Source organism: Mytilus californianus, unplaced genomic scaffold, assembly GCF_021869535.1.
Source record: "Mytilus californianus isolate M0D057914Y unplaced genomic scaffold, xbMytCali1.0.p SCAF_2, whole genome shotgun sequence".
In the NCBI taxonomy this organism is placed as follows: Eukaryota; Metazoa; Mollusca; class Bivalvia; order Mytilida; family Mytilidae; genus Mytilus; species Mytilus californianus.
The window spans coordinates 68,375,787-68,392,714 of NW_026262668.1; the positions used below are offsets into that span (position 1 = coordinate 68,375,787).

The window sequence follows — 16,928 nt, forward strand, 5'->3', positions numbered from 1 at the left end:
AATTTATAACATAATAAATGATAAAAATTTACATCAATGTGTAACAGATTTCATTTCGTGTAATATTTTCCCCGACTAAAACTTACAAATACTGATATTTATCGGTTTCTTTCGTCAGGTTAATTTTTTGATGACAGCTATGGCGGAATACACACAAAAGGTCAATACATCAGTGTTTACTTCCGGGTCATCTGAAAAGGCATATTGATATGTTTTTTCTCGTCAACTTCGACCTTCCCAAAAACTACTAGTAGAGTTATGATGTAAAGGCCTAGGGTCAGAGACCCTTATCAACTGAATTGTCAATCCCTTTTATTTTTTTTGTTAATTTCTTTGTCACTTTAAGGATGTCTGTTACCTGTGCTAATTAATGTTGATTAACTCAGAGACATATATAAGAGGCCCCTCATGGGGGTGTCCAAGTAATCACATAATCACAAATGTTTCGCCAATATAATCACACAAGGGAGCTACCATTTGATTTTTATGGGGAGGGGGGGGGGCTAGGATGAAAAATTTTGTCCTGCATTTTTGTAGTTGTAATCTCTGTCCTGCCTTTTTATTTTTCATTCTATTCGGTCCTGCCTTTTTAGTTTTCACTCTATTCGGTCCTGACTTTTTTTTACATAAATTGTCATCCTGCCCTTGTTTTTTTGCCAAGTTGCTCATCCTGCCTTTTTTTTTTACTCAAAACTCCTGTCCTGCCTTTTTTCAAATTTCATCCTAGCCCCTCTTAAAAATCAAATGGTAGCTCCCTGATAATCAAATAGTCACTAAAAACGGCCAAGTAATCACATAATAAAAAAAAACCCATGAGGAGGCTCATATACATATGTGTATATATGTCTCTGATTAACTTTAATTTAAAAAATGACACTTTTTAAAAAATGTTTTAAATGTTATACTTTTTAGGATATTGGCATCATTTAGAAAATATTGGTTCCTCATTTCCCTTGTTAAAAGCTGCACGATTGTTAAAAAAAGCTGTTTGAAATAAAAAAAAAAAAAGATAAAGAAAACCATATACCAGCAAAATATTCAATATTTAAATAAGTTTACACTGTGGTCAGAGTATTAAGGTATATAACACTGCATTGTGGGAAAAAACCAGCTAGATATACATAAGGGAGCTACCATTTGATTTCTAGGAGGGGGCTTGTATATTTGAAAAAAAGGCAGGACAGTAGTTTTGAGTTAAAAAAAAAAGGCAGGATGAGCAGCTTGGCAAAAAAAAAGGCAGGATGACAATTTATGTAAAAAAAAAAGTCAGGATAAACTAATAAAAAAAAGGCAGGACCGAATAGAGTGAAAAATAAAAGTGCAGGACAGAGATTGCAACTAAAAAATAAAATGCAGGACAAAATTTTTCATCCTAGCCTCCCCCTTAAAATCAAATTGTAGCTCCTTAAAGATGATAAACTTACTTCAAAGTTAATAGACAACTTTCGAGTTCGTTGCATTTCCGTCAAAAACTTTGGATTTTAGTGATTCTGAACATCATATAACATTCAAGTGTAGTTTTAGATTTGAAAATTATTTGTCAATAAATACGACTTTATGAGCAAAATTAAATGTATTACTAGATTAAGAATATGTGCTCACAAATTGCAAATTGAATAGGGCAGATACCATTCTTCGACAAAACCGAATTTGTCTCAGGTACACCTCGGGTTAGGTTGACGGTGGAGTTCATTAATTATTTAAATGTGACACCCATTTATTAAAATGAGAGGAATGATGCAAAGTATATTAAAATCATGTCAAAAATTACAATATTTAAATTCTGACAACAGAATAATTTGGATAATGAATAATGAAGTTCCCACTGTACTATCATTGCAATTAAATTTTTTTATAAATATATAAATGATACTAATAATTAAAGGAAAACATAATCTGAAATAACTTATCCCCATTTTATTCTTTAATATGCGTTTGGATACTCTGTTAAGCCTGCACTGATCATACGAAGAATATATATTCCGTGGCAACGTCCCATGATGATCATTGCTGGCTAAACGTAGACCGTGCACTATTATTTTAAAGGCAGCGGCTTTTTAGATGCTACTTTACCGACTCCGACGAAACAGCCTCCTTAGTGCTATTTTGCCGGCTCTGGTTTATTCACTTTTGGTGAACTTCACTCATGAAATTACATGTACATGTAGCAGCCACGGTAAATACCTTAAATTTCTGTTAAACATTGACGTTCGGAAATTAAAGACGACACTTAGTTGTCAATTTTTTTTTTAACTAAAGGCTAAGTTCGACTCATATGAAGAGCTAAAGCAGGTCACTGTTTGTAGCATGTTAAAAAGGACAACTATATATATGTGTGCAACTTCATGTGGAACCGGGATGCAAGGGCTATAAAATTTATGACTGAAACTAGAGCACCAAACAAAAACTGTAATAACGGTCTAGTCTATGGTACAATAAAGTTTGTTGAGTTCATGGCGACAAAGACCACAAACCTTCATCCACTATTACATCAAGGTGTTTCATCATTACATGTACATTTATCTTCATTTTTATCATACAACCATATATACATTTATGAATGGCGGCTCGTATTTAAGATGACAAGCAGCCGACATGTACAGAAACTAACATTGTCAAAACTTGCAAAATTGTTCATCAACATCATTCAATCGATTTAAACCAAACTTGGTATACACTCTGCACTTACAAGTGAGTTATATGTATTGAAACGGATTTCAAACCGTAGCGATGTCGTGTTGAAGAAGGAAAAGGACGAGACAGGTGGACAACGTTGGTGTGCAGAAAGTAAAGAAGGTAAAGTTATGGTAGAATCATCCATTTGTACATGCACATTCTTCAAAAGTTTTGTTATCCCCATGAAGATACATCTTCAAACTTCGAGATGTTCTAAGTACATACACAAGATAACATAGATTTTTCCAACTAGCTTTGAACTAGCTTTTAGTAACTGCGAGTACTCTCAGATCTGTACTTCGTGTCTTTTGTGCATTGTTTCGATCTGATGAGTTTAAGCCTTTTTCATTTGATAGTTATAGTTTATTCTTTTCCACCACTGTCCCAGGTTAGGGGGAGGGTTTGGCGTCAGCAAACATGTTTAACCCCGCCACATTCTGTATGTGCCTGTCCCAAGTTAGAATTCAGTGGTTGTCGTTTGTTGCTGTATATCATATTTGTTTTCGTTTATTGTTTTGTACACAAATGAGGCCGTTAGTTTTCTCGTTTGAATTATTTTACATTTGTCACTTCGGGGCCTTTTATAGCTTACTATGCGGTTTGGGTTTTGTTCATCATTGAAAGCCCTACGGTGACACATCTACGTCATTAATTATTTTGGTCTCTGGTGGAGAGTTGTCTCATTGGCAATCATACCACACCTTCTTTTTAAAGTAACTTCTAATTTCAAAACTCATGGGATATTTTTAATTAAAATATTAATTTTAATATGCATATATGCATGCTTTGCTTTTGTATAAATGTTTTAAAGAAGACACACTTTTTTAAGATTTCTTATTAAAGTGTATGTTTCTATATGTCTTTCTATTCTTAATCAATATACTGAAAATCTGAATTAAGACCGACAAAATAGCGAAACTCTATATAAATCGATATTTTACCGGAGCCGGCAAAATAGCCCTGCCTATTTTAAAAAGGAGTTTGACTCATCAGTGCATGATTATTGAAGTACAAGTAGGAATTTCCCTTTATGCATCGATTCTAGGTGCTTACTGCAGTCCATTATTCAGTTATTTATACAGTATACATCATAGTTAAGGTAGAATCATGGTATACCGCCATCTTGGATTGTACAATCCCAGTGCAAAATCGGTCTAGTTATTTGCCCAAATCTGCAAATGTGAAGGAAGATTTGCAATTTTTTGGTTAGACTTTTATTTATTTAAAGAAATCTTGGTGATTTATTGTATAACTCAAAATATTCAAACAAATATCAAATTTTGTGTTTTTAGAATCATTTTTTTTCAAATAAGCCATTTAAGGGGAGATAACTCTTTTAGTAAAAAATATATAATGGACTGATAGGGAAAGTTCTAATTTTTACTTGTAGCAAGAAAACAAGTTCGGTGACACCATTTTTTCTTTTTATTTTCTTAAAACATATTATAAAACCTATCTTCTCACAATTTATTTCAAAATTCTATCTCATAGATTTTTTTTTATGCACACAAATGTGTTTTTTCATGAACAATCTAACCAAATTTAGGCAATTTTCAACGACTCATAGGTTGGAAAATAGCACGGTGACCCATACTTTTTATTATATTTTTGAAAAAAGCATAGTAAAATCTTCATTTTGGCAAAGTATAAGAAAATTCTATCTCAAGAAATATATACCTATGATCTACCTTAAATGTGTGGGTGTTTTCTCGTATGTTTTTTTTTTGGAAATTTCTCTGTATGTGTGTTTTTTTTAGAAATTTCTCCATAAGACACAATTAAGCAACTTAAGCCTTCTGATTGTTTAATAGTCAAAACACACTTACCTGGTGCACTTGAGTCAATGTCAACATAATATTAATTGAATTATGATATGGTGTTGTTGTTTTGGTACGTACGTTTCTCTTTTTTTTTATTACATATCTATATTTTGTCTGGATTGTATTGCATATGTTATTGTTTATAATGATATTGTTTATGTGCTAATGCCCTCAGTCCTGGGGCCCTACTTTGGTGAATAAAAATATTCTATATTCTATACTACACTCCTGTACTAGTGTATATTCTTAACAAAAAAAATATAAAATTCTTCTGAAGATACCTCAATTTTTGAAATGCCAAATTATATTACCCATCACAATACGTTTGTCTAAAACCGGTCATTTACAAGTAGCTCCTTTTTCTAAAAAAGATTTCCGACGGTCTTGAATTTTGACATGGTACATGTAGCTTTGCATCTACAATACTGAGGAACACATTTTTCAATTTTCAGGAAAACGAGTAGCTCATAAGGAAAACAAAGATAATATTGTAAAGGTTGTTCTCTCAATTGGATACTTCCTCTTACAGACATAACTTGCTATGCGGTATGGGTTTTGCTCATTGTTGACAGCCGGACGTTGACCTATATTTGTTATAACTTCTACGTCATTTGGTGAGAGATGTCTCATTAATCATACCACATCTTCTTATTTTTATACAATCTTTCTTCGCATTTATTTGCATATGCACTTTAAAATTCAAAATTCTTCCGATGATGTACTATTCTGGAAATATACGATATCACAATACTCGGTAGTTATATATATAATTATTATAAATTTTAGGGTTTTAATTTATTTTAGTAAATATTCTAAATATATCAACGTTTTCACTTATCTAATGCGTTCTTGCTCTTATCCATACGATTTTACACTGAAAACACTAAAATATATAAAATATATTCTGGCTGTTCACAAATGAGCATTTACCAACTCTTATGTGCCTAGGCAATTATATAATTAAGTGTTTAGAAATAAGATCCAGGTGGATACAAAATATATAAAATTATTATGCAATTATTGTTAATGTTATGTAAGACACATGATGTGTTAGGCTCTGATCCTGTCCAATATATGATAGTATTATATTAGGATATAGTTTTTCTTTTTTCCAATCATATTGTGCTTAATATTGTTGTAAATGATGCCCTTTATGGGTTCTTGATTAGATTAATAAAATTCTTATCTTATCTTATCTTATAGAAAAAAGGTGGGTCCATTCTCTATTAGCATATGGGTAGTTAAATGTTAATAAATTTCATTTGCAAACAATATCAAAGCCGGTTCTTCGATGCAAATACGTATCCAATTGTGTATTAAATTTCAGTAAATAAGGAAATGGACATTTTAATATTATAAACATCGCCCTTCTCAACAAAAAACTGCATTGGTGAGTATGCATTGATGAAATAACTTGAACATGCAAATTCTCCTAAACAGATGCATAATTATGCAATGGTTCTTGTAGAATGTCCACTGAGAACACATCGATACGTCGATAGCGCCAGCTAGGGTTAGTACAGAAAAAGGAGGGAGTATCTACAACTTGGCATGTTGTAAAGACACATGTTTATTGTTGAAGACTTATGTTGCCCTCTAGTTGTCTTTTGGTTATCTTGTCACTTGGCTGCTGTCCTACTGATGTATAAACCACATATCCTTTTATTCATCCTACTGGGTTGAATAAATGACTTACATTCGAACATGTTGAAATGGTCAACTTTGATTTTTTTCATAACCGTTATGAGTGCAGGCAACGGCGAAATATGGCAACGTACCCGTAGCTACGGTAAGTCTACCAACACATTCCTCAATTATCAGTTTCAGAATCTGATGCATTGTGGAAAAATCCAGTAAACTCAATAGACAACAAAGACAATCCATTCTGATTCTGAAACTAGACTTATAAGTTGTTTTTTTTTACAAATTTTGAATAAATTCGGGTACCAGATTTGGCACAATTATTTTGAATTCATTGTACTTGGTTTTAAATGCACTACATGTATACCAAAAATTAAAAAAAGTAATTTGTAATTCATTTGGCATTCCAACTGTTTTGATTCGGGACCACTGATGATTCTTGTGTAGACGAAACGTGCGTCTGCTGCTGTACCCAATTATAAATCTGGTATCTTATCCTGCAACATGCTACATGAATCTCGAAAAGAGTTGTTGCAAATGTAATAAAAACATTTACATAAGTTCGTGCGTCCGCAGCGCTTTTTGTTTCTTGATTACCTTCATCAGAAACACCCAAACCAAAACATTTGAAAGTCAAAGATATATATATATATATATATATACCACCTTAGATTTAGAAAACGGAGTCATGACAACCGACCTTCACACCAAAAAAACTGACAAACACCAATTTCTCTCTCCGATGAGTTGTCACCCAAAACACTCTTCCCGAAGCATTCTGTACAGCCAAGCTATCAGGTTAAAGTGGATTTGCTCATCGGAATCGAAATTAAACCACAGTTTGGGACAACTCCGTCAACAAATTAAATCAAGAGGTTATAAGAACAAAAACATTTCAGAAGCTTTCGGTAAAGCAAAAGAAAAAGACAGAACAAACCTACTTGAATACAAAGAAAAGACGGCCCAGACAAATAAAAATTCCATTTGTTGTCAGCTTTCATCATGACCTGACAAATCTTTCATCTATTGTTCACAAACACTGGCGTCTTATTGAAAATGATCCTTCCTTAAAAGAGATTTTTCCATCACCTCCCGTCATGGCTTTCCGCAGACCGGAAAACCTCAAAGATATTCTAGTTACATCTAAAGTATCCAAACAAGAGACATCGACAATAGGAGGTTATAAACCATGCGGAAGAGGCAATTGTAAGTGCTGCAAAGTCGTCATCATTGAAACCCAATTCGTCAGCACAGTCACAACAAATAAATACAACATATTTATAACATCCAGTTGCAAAACGCAAAATTGTATTTATGTTCTAACGTGTGGAACTTGCAAGTTGCAATATGTTGGTGAAACAGAAACACCATTCAACATCCGACTGTATAACCATCGGTCATTTTATACAAAAGAAAGAAACTGCCCAATCACAAGACCTCTTTTAAGAGAAGGGCATGATTTTGAAAACGTCACATTTGAAATCATTGAGAAAAACCAAAATTTTGACACGCAAGGAAGACAAAAGAGAGATTTTGGAAGCACCAGTTACGGACTCTTGAACCTGATGGACTCAATGAGAGAGACGAGAAAAGATTTAAAATCAAATAAAAATAATAATCTTGAAATCATACAATATATAGAATATCAATAAATATGTTAAACTTTTATTCTAATTTTTAGTTTAACTTGCTACAAAAATATGTTTTGGCATGCATCCGATTTCACCTGATAGATGCACACGCCTGATGAAGCTAGTTTGTCTAGCGAAATATTGAGTAATAGAACTTTTTAATGTATCAATTAGCGCGTTTAAGTTATATTCTTAGACATTTATATAATTTTAATTCAGTAACTGTATCAGTTTATTTTCACAAGCTGATCCACGCCTAAATAGATTGGATGTTGATTGTTGCTATTTTTAGATATTATATATATATAATTATGTGCTCTGAATGGGTAAAAACTCATTAAAGATGCCAGGCTTTTCATTTGGTATGCCAAAATCGCGTTTCGTCTACATAAAACTCATCAGTGACAGTTCCTTCTTCATGCAGTAATAAAGGGACGACCATTTGCTATATCGGTTGATTGAACTTTGAATTTGTCAGTGGGTGATCATAAAGTACACAGACAAACTTGAAAAAATCAAATTTCAGGTGCACATCTGCATGTCTCGTAATCTGTGCAAGTTTGGTGGAATTCTGTCCAGCCGTTTTCAAGGCAACACGATAGAAAAGAGACGTTGTTAGGCGACCCAATAATGTTGACCCATCATTTTTTTATTTTTGAGGAACTGACCTTGTCCTGAATTTTTAACCTGACCACCGAGTGAAATTGAGGACAAGTCCATAATACCTTTACAACGAACCTAACCTACATCTAAAGTAAGCTGACGGTAGTAGCTCATTGTTGAAGGCCGTATGGTGGCCTATATCCACGTCATTTGGACTCTTGTGGATAGTTGTCTCATTGGTTATCATACCACATCTTATTTTTTGCGTGAACCCCCTGAGGGATTCACGCTTATATATTGGCGAGTTTTGGAAGTGTCTATGGGCCACACTGTAAATACACCTGACGCCTGACGCGTCCGGACGCGTTCAAAATTTGTACACCGAATGTTCAATATTTTAACGTCATATGTTCATGCTTAGAGACGTGTTCAAAGTTTTAACGTTTGTGTTAAAAATATTAACATGTGTGTTCAGTCGCAGTGAACACCGGTGTTCAAATTCTGATCTAAAAAAGAAGATAGTCGTTTGTCCGATTTGCTATCCTTCCAATTGGCAAATTCAAAAAGAAATTCTTTAAAAAATATGAATGTATACGCAGGATGATGATCTTGTGAATTTTTGGCTAATATTTTAGTAATTGTGAAATATTAAACTTCCAAGCTGGCATATATGTATAGTTTATGAATTTATTTTATTATTTATTTATATGTACTAGTTTTACTTATAAGTGACATAATTATGCATATATGATAATATCGTAATAAAAATATGTCGATGTTTATCTTATTTCATGATCCGTTCATTTTATTAACATTACATGTTCAATCAGTGTTCAAATCGCTCGAAATTTTGAACACCTCGTGTTAAAAAAAATATACCAGGATACCAAATACCGGAAACAGATATCGGCTGGCGATTTAGGCGGTTAAACGAAGAATGGATACACATAAGAAAGAGAACTGGAGAAGGGACTTCTATCCCATATGAACACGAAAGAAGTAAGTAACAAGTTAGAATAATCTCCATAGGTATTTCGATGGCTTCCTTGTTATTTTCTCATGCCAGATATATATTTGTCAAATATTCATAACTGTTATATCCAAATTTTCAATATTCAACATAAAAGACGAATTAAAAAACGGGCTTTAGATATAAACGTAAATAACTGTCAGCTTTGTTCTGATGATTTCCTAAACTGATGAATAGAAGTCTGTCTGTAATACAGAATAAATGATGATTTTCGACATCCACATACATTAGCTGAACACTAAGTCAGTAAGTGTTAAGAACTCTAACATCAAGTGTTAAAAAATGAAACACAAAGGCATTAAAAACTGAACACCACACATTCAATTGATGAACACTTAGTGTTAAGAACTCTAACATCAAGTGTTCAAAAATGAAACACAAAGGCATTAAAACTGAACACCACACATTCAATTGATGAACACTAAGTGTTAAGAAATCTAACATCAAGTGTTCAAAAATGAAACACAAAGGCATTAAAAACTGAACACCACACATTCAATTGATGAACACTAGTGCAAACATTTGGAACACCATTTTTGACTTAGAAAATGCATTTGTTTTTTTATTTGCAGGAATCGTTAGATTAAAATGTTTGAATTAGGAACCGGTAGCCAATAATCCCAAAAAGGTCATTTCTGCATGCTATAAAGTGGTGGAAAAAAGAAAGATGTCGAAAAAAGGTATGACAATATATGTATATTAATAGCTTATGTGGGTGTATCATTTCTATCTGTTCACCTTAGGTCAAGAAATCGACTTTTGTAATTTATAATGTCAAAACTTGCATTTCATTGCTAAAGAATATCAATTTGTACACTAGTATATATCGACATTAAAGCATAACAAGCATTGCATAATTTGATGCTTTATGAAAAACATTCTTCTATTAATTTTTAATTTTATTTTGCAGGATATATAAGCTCATAGACATTCCTTGTTGTGGAGGATTTTGACATTGGAAGTTGATAACAACACATAAAATGCCACCCAGTTGATAGCTTTAAGTAAAGATGCACTGAAAAGTGGAGCGTACATTGTATGTGATCGTACAAGAACTGTTTGAATTTGCAAACTTTTAAACTTTCATTGTGACAAATATCTATATCATAAACTATCTAATTATCACATTGACATGCTTTTTTGGTTAGGATACAAATGATGTTGCAACTATCTAGTCATGTAGGGGAAAATCATTATTTATGATATATATTAATTCAGTTTAAAAACATTATTTATGTGATTTCACTGACTGTTACTTGTGATATCATAAGGTATCTGGTGTACTTTTCTTACATATAATATGCTCATTTGATTACATAAAGAATTACTTGTTAAAATATGTTTTATTGTTATATTTTGCCTGATTGAATATAGTTTTTATAACAGTTTATTTAAGTTGAGTACTTATGGAAAATTATGCACGCTTGAAAATAGAACATGTTCCACATTTGAACACCATCACTTTGAACACTTATGTCAACTGTTCTGAAAGTTAACGTCTGGTGTTCTGAATCTTAACACTTTGGCTTTAAACATATTCTATGTGTTCAAAAAGTGTTACATGGCTGTTGAACGCGTCGACGTATTAAGATTTTGAACATTCGGACACGTTAAATCGTTGAATACTAAGTGTTAAGAACTCTAACATCAAGTGTTCAAAAATGAAACACAAAGGCATTAAAAACTGAACACCACACATTCAATTGATGAACACTAGTGTACACATTTGGAACACCATTACACGTTCAAAAAGTGTTACAAAAAAGCGTTCAAGCAATGTTCTATTTATTAACACTTAGATTTACAGTGCACTCGATATCCTCGGAATCACGATTCTCGGAACGTCTCGAAAATTTTCCATCATTTATATACTAGTAGGTAGTTATTTATGTCTTTGATACTGTCCCTTTATGGATAGGCTACAACGTGACATTGTATATTTCAACAATCCGACAAACATTTTTAATAATGTGAATGTTTATTAAATATCAATCAAATGATAACGCAATTATATAATTCATGCTTTGAGATGGTCCCTCTACGCGTTGTGTGTTGTATTTGATAAACCTGGGAATAGTTTATTGATATACAATGACCCAGAATAAACTGATTATTTCTTAACATTTTTCATTTGATATTTAGTATTTCAATCATAGCATGAGAAAATGTCGGAAAGAATGAAGAAAATTAAGAAAACGATATTTCTGTTAAAAATATTCATCTAAGGTCGGAAACAAAGTGGTCGGAAAGCAGAAAGATAATCAAACAAAAGGATTTTTCTGTAAAAAAACAGTGGCGGATTTACCGGGGGGGCACAGGGGGCACGTGCCCCCCCCCCCCCCCCCCCCCCAGTCGGGGTCACTAAATAATTTTCTAACATAGTTTTATTGTTACTGTATCTGCTTATCTAGATCGAAATTGGTCGTTAATTAACCCCAGCTTCAACATGCGTGATTTATGACAACTTATCAAAGGGTGTGTAAATATTGACACCTTTGTGTAATGTCTATATCCAAAAGCATTTATGTAAATTACATGTACATGCACATGCTGATTGGAATTAATATTTTTAATATTTTAAAATATTTATTGGTTTTTAATAAATATTACAGGATCAAGATCGAATAACAAGTGAAATCTTCAGATCAGGAAAGAAATCACCAACTAAAATCGTTCTTAAAAGAACATGTAAAAATAGATGTTAAGTGTCAAGAATGTTAGTATCAATATGAGATACGTCTTTATTACCACAGCACTCACATTGTATACGGTTTCTGGGGAATGTGTCTTTCTCAGAACAGTCTTTTTCGGACTTTATTAAACAACAAACGATTTTTTTCAATGCATACAGCATTTTTTTAAACTGAATGTCGTGTTTCTTTTCCCCTTACTTTTTTTTATGGAAACCAACGATTTGTCTTTAAAAAAACCTTTCCCCGCCACAAAACATGAAAGGTCTGTGCCTTATATATAATCATTAATAACATGATATTGTTTTTTTAGAAAACCTACTTATAGTACAGTAATATGTGTATATTTTTTCTTGTTTCAATTACCATGTATGAGGATATGAATAGGTTACCGTGAATGAGGGTATGAATGGTTTACCGTGAACGAAGGTATGAACGGGATTTACAGATTAGAGAATAATGGTCAAAAAGTAAAGACTAGAAAAAAATGGGTCCAAAAAAATGTAGAAAACAGATTAAATGTGTGATGAACAATCTGATGAGTTGAGTCTTTTTTAACTGATTTTTATAGTTTGTTCTTATGTTATACTGTTACACCACTGTCCCAGGTTAGGGGAAGGGTTGAGGCTCACAAACCTGTTTAACGCCGCCACATTCTTTATGTGCTTGTCCTCAGTCAAGAGCCCGTAGTTCAGTGGTTGTCGTTGGTTCATGTCTGTCATATTTTTTTTCGTAAATTGTTTTGTTATGAATATGGCCTTTGGTTTTCTCAATTGAATTGTTTCATATTGTTGTCTATAATTGCTTAAAATAATGAAAAGATATAGAAATGAAGACCCGACCCCCCCCCCCCCACCCCCACATACACACACACGACCACCATCATCCCCAATACGTGACACCATCACCCCCAATACGTGACACCATCACCACCCACACTCGCATATATACATATCTAAACAAATCTTTAATTTTGGTTTTTTGGTGCCCCCCCAGACATCGAGGTTCTGGATCCGCCCCTGAAAAATATCTAATTTCATTAATAGATACTACCAGACTAAGAGAATATTCATTGTTAAGGTGAGACTGAGACTGAATTTATTCGTAATAATTATAGAATATAATTGAAATTGTAATGTATACGTGCATTATGTCTCACAGGTTTGATCAGTCATTACATTTATAATAATTAATGAAAATTATATGTAACGTATGAGCACCAATGAGCAGGGATGCGTAAACAAAGTTAGCTAAATATCTAAATTTTAAACGGTCGTGAATGAAAAAATACTTGCGTGGTTTCAATTCACAAGGATTTTAAATCCTTGCATCTCACAAAAAACGTAATTAATATTTTACAAAAATCATAACAAAATTTAATTACTATCATACTGTTAATTATTTTTTGTCTTTTATTAGTTCAACCTTATAGCATCTAAATATTTGTACTATGGTACGGTTTTGAAAATTGTATTCATTGTGTTGGTCAGCTATCCTACACGTCTTGATTCATTCACATTATACATCACCCTGTTCACACGCGCACTATCGGTTTGCGTTCACAAAAATTCCGGATAAAATGTCAATGAATCCGGAGTCAAAACACTTGAGGTAGGTAGTTTTACATCCGAATTCAACTATTAGATTAATATATGTGATGACGCAAATGCGTATTCTTATCCAGAGTATCAGTGCGTATGCTTTCTATTTACTATTTCTTGCGCAAAAATACCACGTTCATGCATAAATATTAATTTCACTCGCGAATGCGAATTTTCGCTTTTCTTATCTAAATTCAGGACACGGCAATAAGAGCTTGCCATGTGACTTTCAAGCACGGTCATCATTGCTTATGGTATTCTGACCTCTAGCTGTTTCTCTTTTGTTTTCTTTTTAGAGTTACTGTCCTTTTATAAACTTTGACACTTTCGAAATGCCAAGGATTTTCTACCCAAGGAATAGATTACTTAACTTCGTACCTTATTTTGGCCTTTTAAACTACTTTTATTCGAGCGTCACTGATGATTCTTCGTAGACTCAACCCGCGTCTGCCGATATAAATATAAATATAAAATATAAAGATGTGATAGATAAAATAAATGCATCCAGATTATAAAGCAAACTGAGTGCTTAAATTTATATTGCGATTGGTTTTGTGCAATTTGCATTATACATTCGGTTTGTAGAAACTGGGATTTGCAATAGGATTATAAAAAAATGATGTACAATCCCAAGTAATAAATGAAATAGTCGAGCTTTAAAATGATATTCAAATAGTAGCTGCATGTATATACACTTTTCTATTCACACCTATCCAACATTGCTTTCAACTGACTTGTGCAAGAATGTACACACTATTACATATTTTTAATAAAGGTAGTTTAACATCATCATTATCTCCTTCTATTCACAGTCAATTATTTTAATTCAAAAGCAAACAAAAATTCAGCAACAATCTTTTGGTGACCAGTCAGCGGTCTTAAGTTCACGTATTGCTTTTCTTTTTTTAAAGAAAGTATAACCGGAAGAAACGTGACGTTAGGAACTTTTACTTTAATTTGCAAAGTGCTTTATATGAACTCTCGTTTTGATTTGAATATTTATATGAACTCTCATTTTGAATTGAATATATATATATGAACTCTCGTTTCAAATTGAATATTTCTCATTTTAGTTTTAAGTTGAATATTTCTTGTTTTAAATGTTTCTTTATTCTTAAATATAAATTCTTTATTTCAAATATTCAAAGAGATTATAGATTTACTATTTTACAACTTAATCCGATGGCAGTTAAAAGTGCGAAAGATAATACATGTATCTAACACTCGAACTACAAAAGAAGCAATTATCGCTATTTTGCTAAGTTTAGCCAGAGACATATATATATATGTCTCTGGCAATACTGTGCAATTGAAGATTTCTTGCTATTGCGCAATACTGTGTAATTGAAGATTTCTTGCTATTGCCCAATACTGTGCTACCGGGTATTGCGCAAAACTGTGCAATTGAAGATTTCTTGCTATTGCCCAATGCTGTGCAATTAAAGATTTCTTGCTATTGCGCAATACTGTGCTATTGCGCATTTGAAGATTTCTTACTATTGCGCAATACTGTACAATTGAAGATTTATTGCTATTGCGCAATACTGTGCAATTGAAGATTTCTTGCTATTGCGCAATACTGTGTAATTGAAGATTTCTTGCTATTGCCCAATACTGTGCTACCGGGTATTGCGCAAAACTGTGCAATTGAAGATTTCTTGCTATTGCCCAATGCTGTGCAATTAAAGATTTCTTGCTATTGCGCAATCATTTGAAATTTCAAAAATTTCGAAGAAAAAAATATGAAACACCAAAAAAATCCTCCCAAAACTTTTTGAACCCCCTTCCCCTTGGAGTAATTACCCCCAGCCTACCCTTTGTGGTATGGAACCTTGTAGTATAATTTTAGAGATCCATACACTTAAACACAAGTTACCGTCTGGAAACTAGAAAAATGCTCGTTTTTGGCCCCTTATTTCTGAACCGTTGGGGCAATATACCCCCAAACTCAATCACAGCCTTCCCTTAGTGATATGGAACCTTGTGGTACAATTTCTGAGAGATCTGTACACTAACACACAAGTTATTGTCCGGAAACTACAAAAATGCTTGTTTTTGGCCCTTAATTCCTAAACTGTTGGTACCATAACCCCCAAAATCAATCCCAACCTACCTTTGTGGTATTGAACCTTCTGGTAAAATTTCTTAAGAGATCCATTCACTTTAAAGTTATTGTCTGGAAACCAAATGTGTCTTCGGACGACGCCGACGACACCATAGCATTATACGACGCAAAAAAATGTTTGCGGTCGTATAAAAACTTCAAACATTTCAAGACTTCCAAAGACTAATACTTACTAAGTAATTGTCCATAAACCAGAAAAACCCTTGTTGTTCCCATAATTCCTGAAAGATTTGGGCCATACCCCCCAAAGTCAATCCCAACCTTCCCTTTGTGGTATGGAACCTTGTGGTACAATTTCATTGAGATCAATACACTTATACACAAGTTATTGTCCAGAAACTAGAAAATGCTTTTTTTGGCCATTCATTCCTAATTAGTTTGGACCATAACACCAAAAATTCGTAAGGGTTCCGCGGAACCCAGTGTCTCGCCTACTTTTTCTGTTAATCGCAGGCTCAACAAAAATGAGGAAGTAAATCAATAAAAATATTCCTCTTGATACTATCTTTTGATTTTAAGAAGCTACTGTCCAAGTTTGGTAAAAATCCAGGATAGTTTATGAATCTAATAAATGTTTAAAAACTTTAACTGCAGACTGAATGTAATGTTAACTGGAGGAAAACAAAATTTCCTTCTAGATACTAGCATTTGATCATAAAGAAGCTTCTGTCAAAGTTTGGTACAAATCCAAAATAGTATAAGAAAGTTATTAAAATTTTATAAAAACTTTAACCACAGAGTGAATATGTTGTTTCCTGGCAGAAAATCTAAGTCCATTTAAAAGTAAAATACGGAAAAAATGGATTTATTTTTTTACAAAATTTCCTTCTAGATACTAGCTTTTAATCATAAACAAGCTTCTGTCCAAGTTTGTTACAAATCCAAATTAGTATAAGAAAGTTATTAAAATTTTAAAAACTTTAACCACAGATTGAATGTGTTGTTTCCTGGCAGAAAATATAAGTCCATTTAAAAGTAAAATAAGGAAAAAATGAATTTATTTTTTTACAAAATTTACTTCTAGATACTATCTTATGATCATGAACAAGCTTCCGTCCAAGTTTGGTACAAACCCAGGATAGTTTAAGAAAGTTATTAAAATTTTAAAAAC

The 16,928-nt window shown here is 32.9% G+C and overlaps 1 protein-coding gene across 1 annotated transcript in view; it reads right to left on the minus strand.

The window, feature by feature from the left end:
• LOC127728077 (cyclic AMP-dependent transcription factor ATF-2-like) overlaps positions 1–153 on the minus strand; it is a 34,817-nt gene extending 34,664 nt beyond the window's left edge. The window contains exon 1 of the mRNA XM_052235278.1: positions 87–153. The gene's annotated coding sequence lies outside the window, so the exon portion shown is untranslated. The remainder of the gene's footprint in view (positions 1–86) is intronic.
• Between the last annotated feature and the right edge of the window lie 16,775 nt (positions 154–16,928).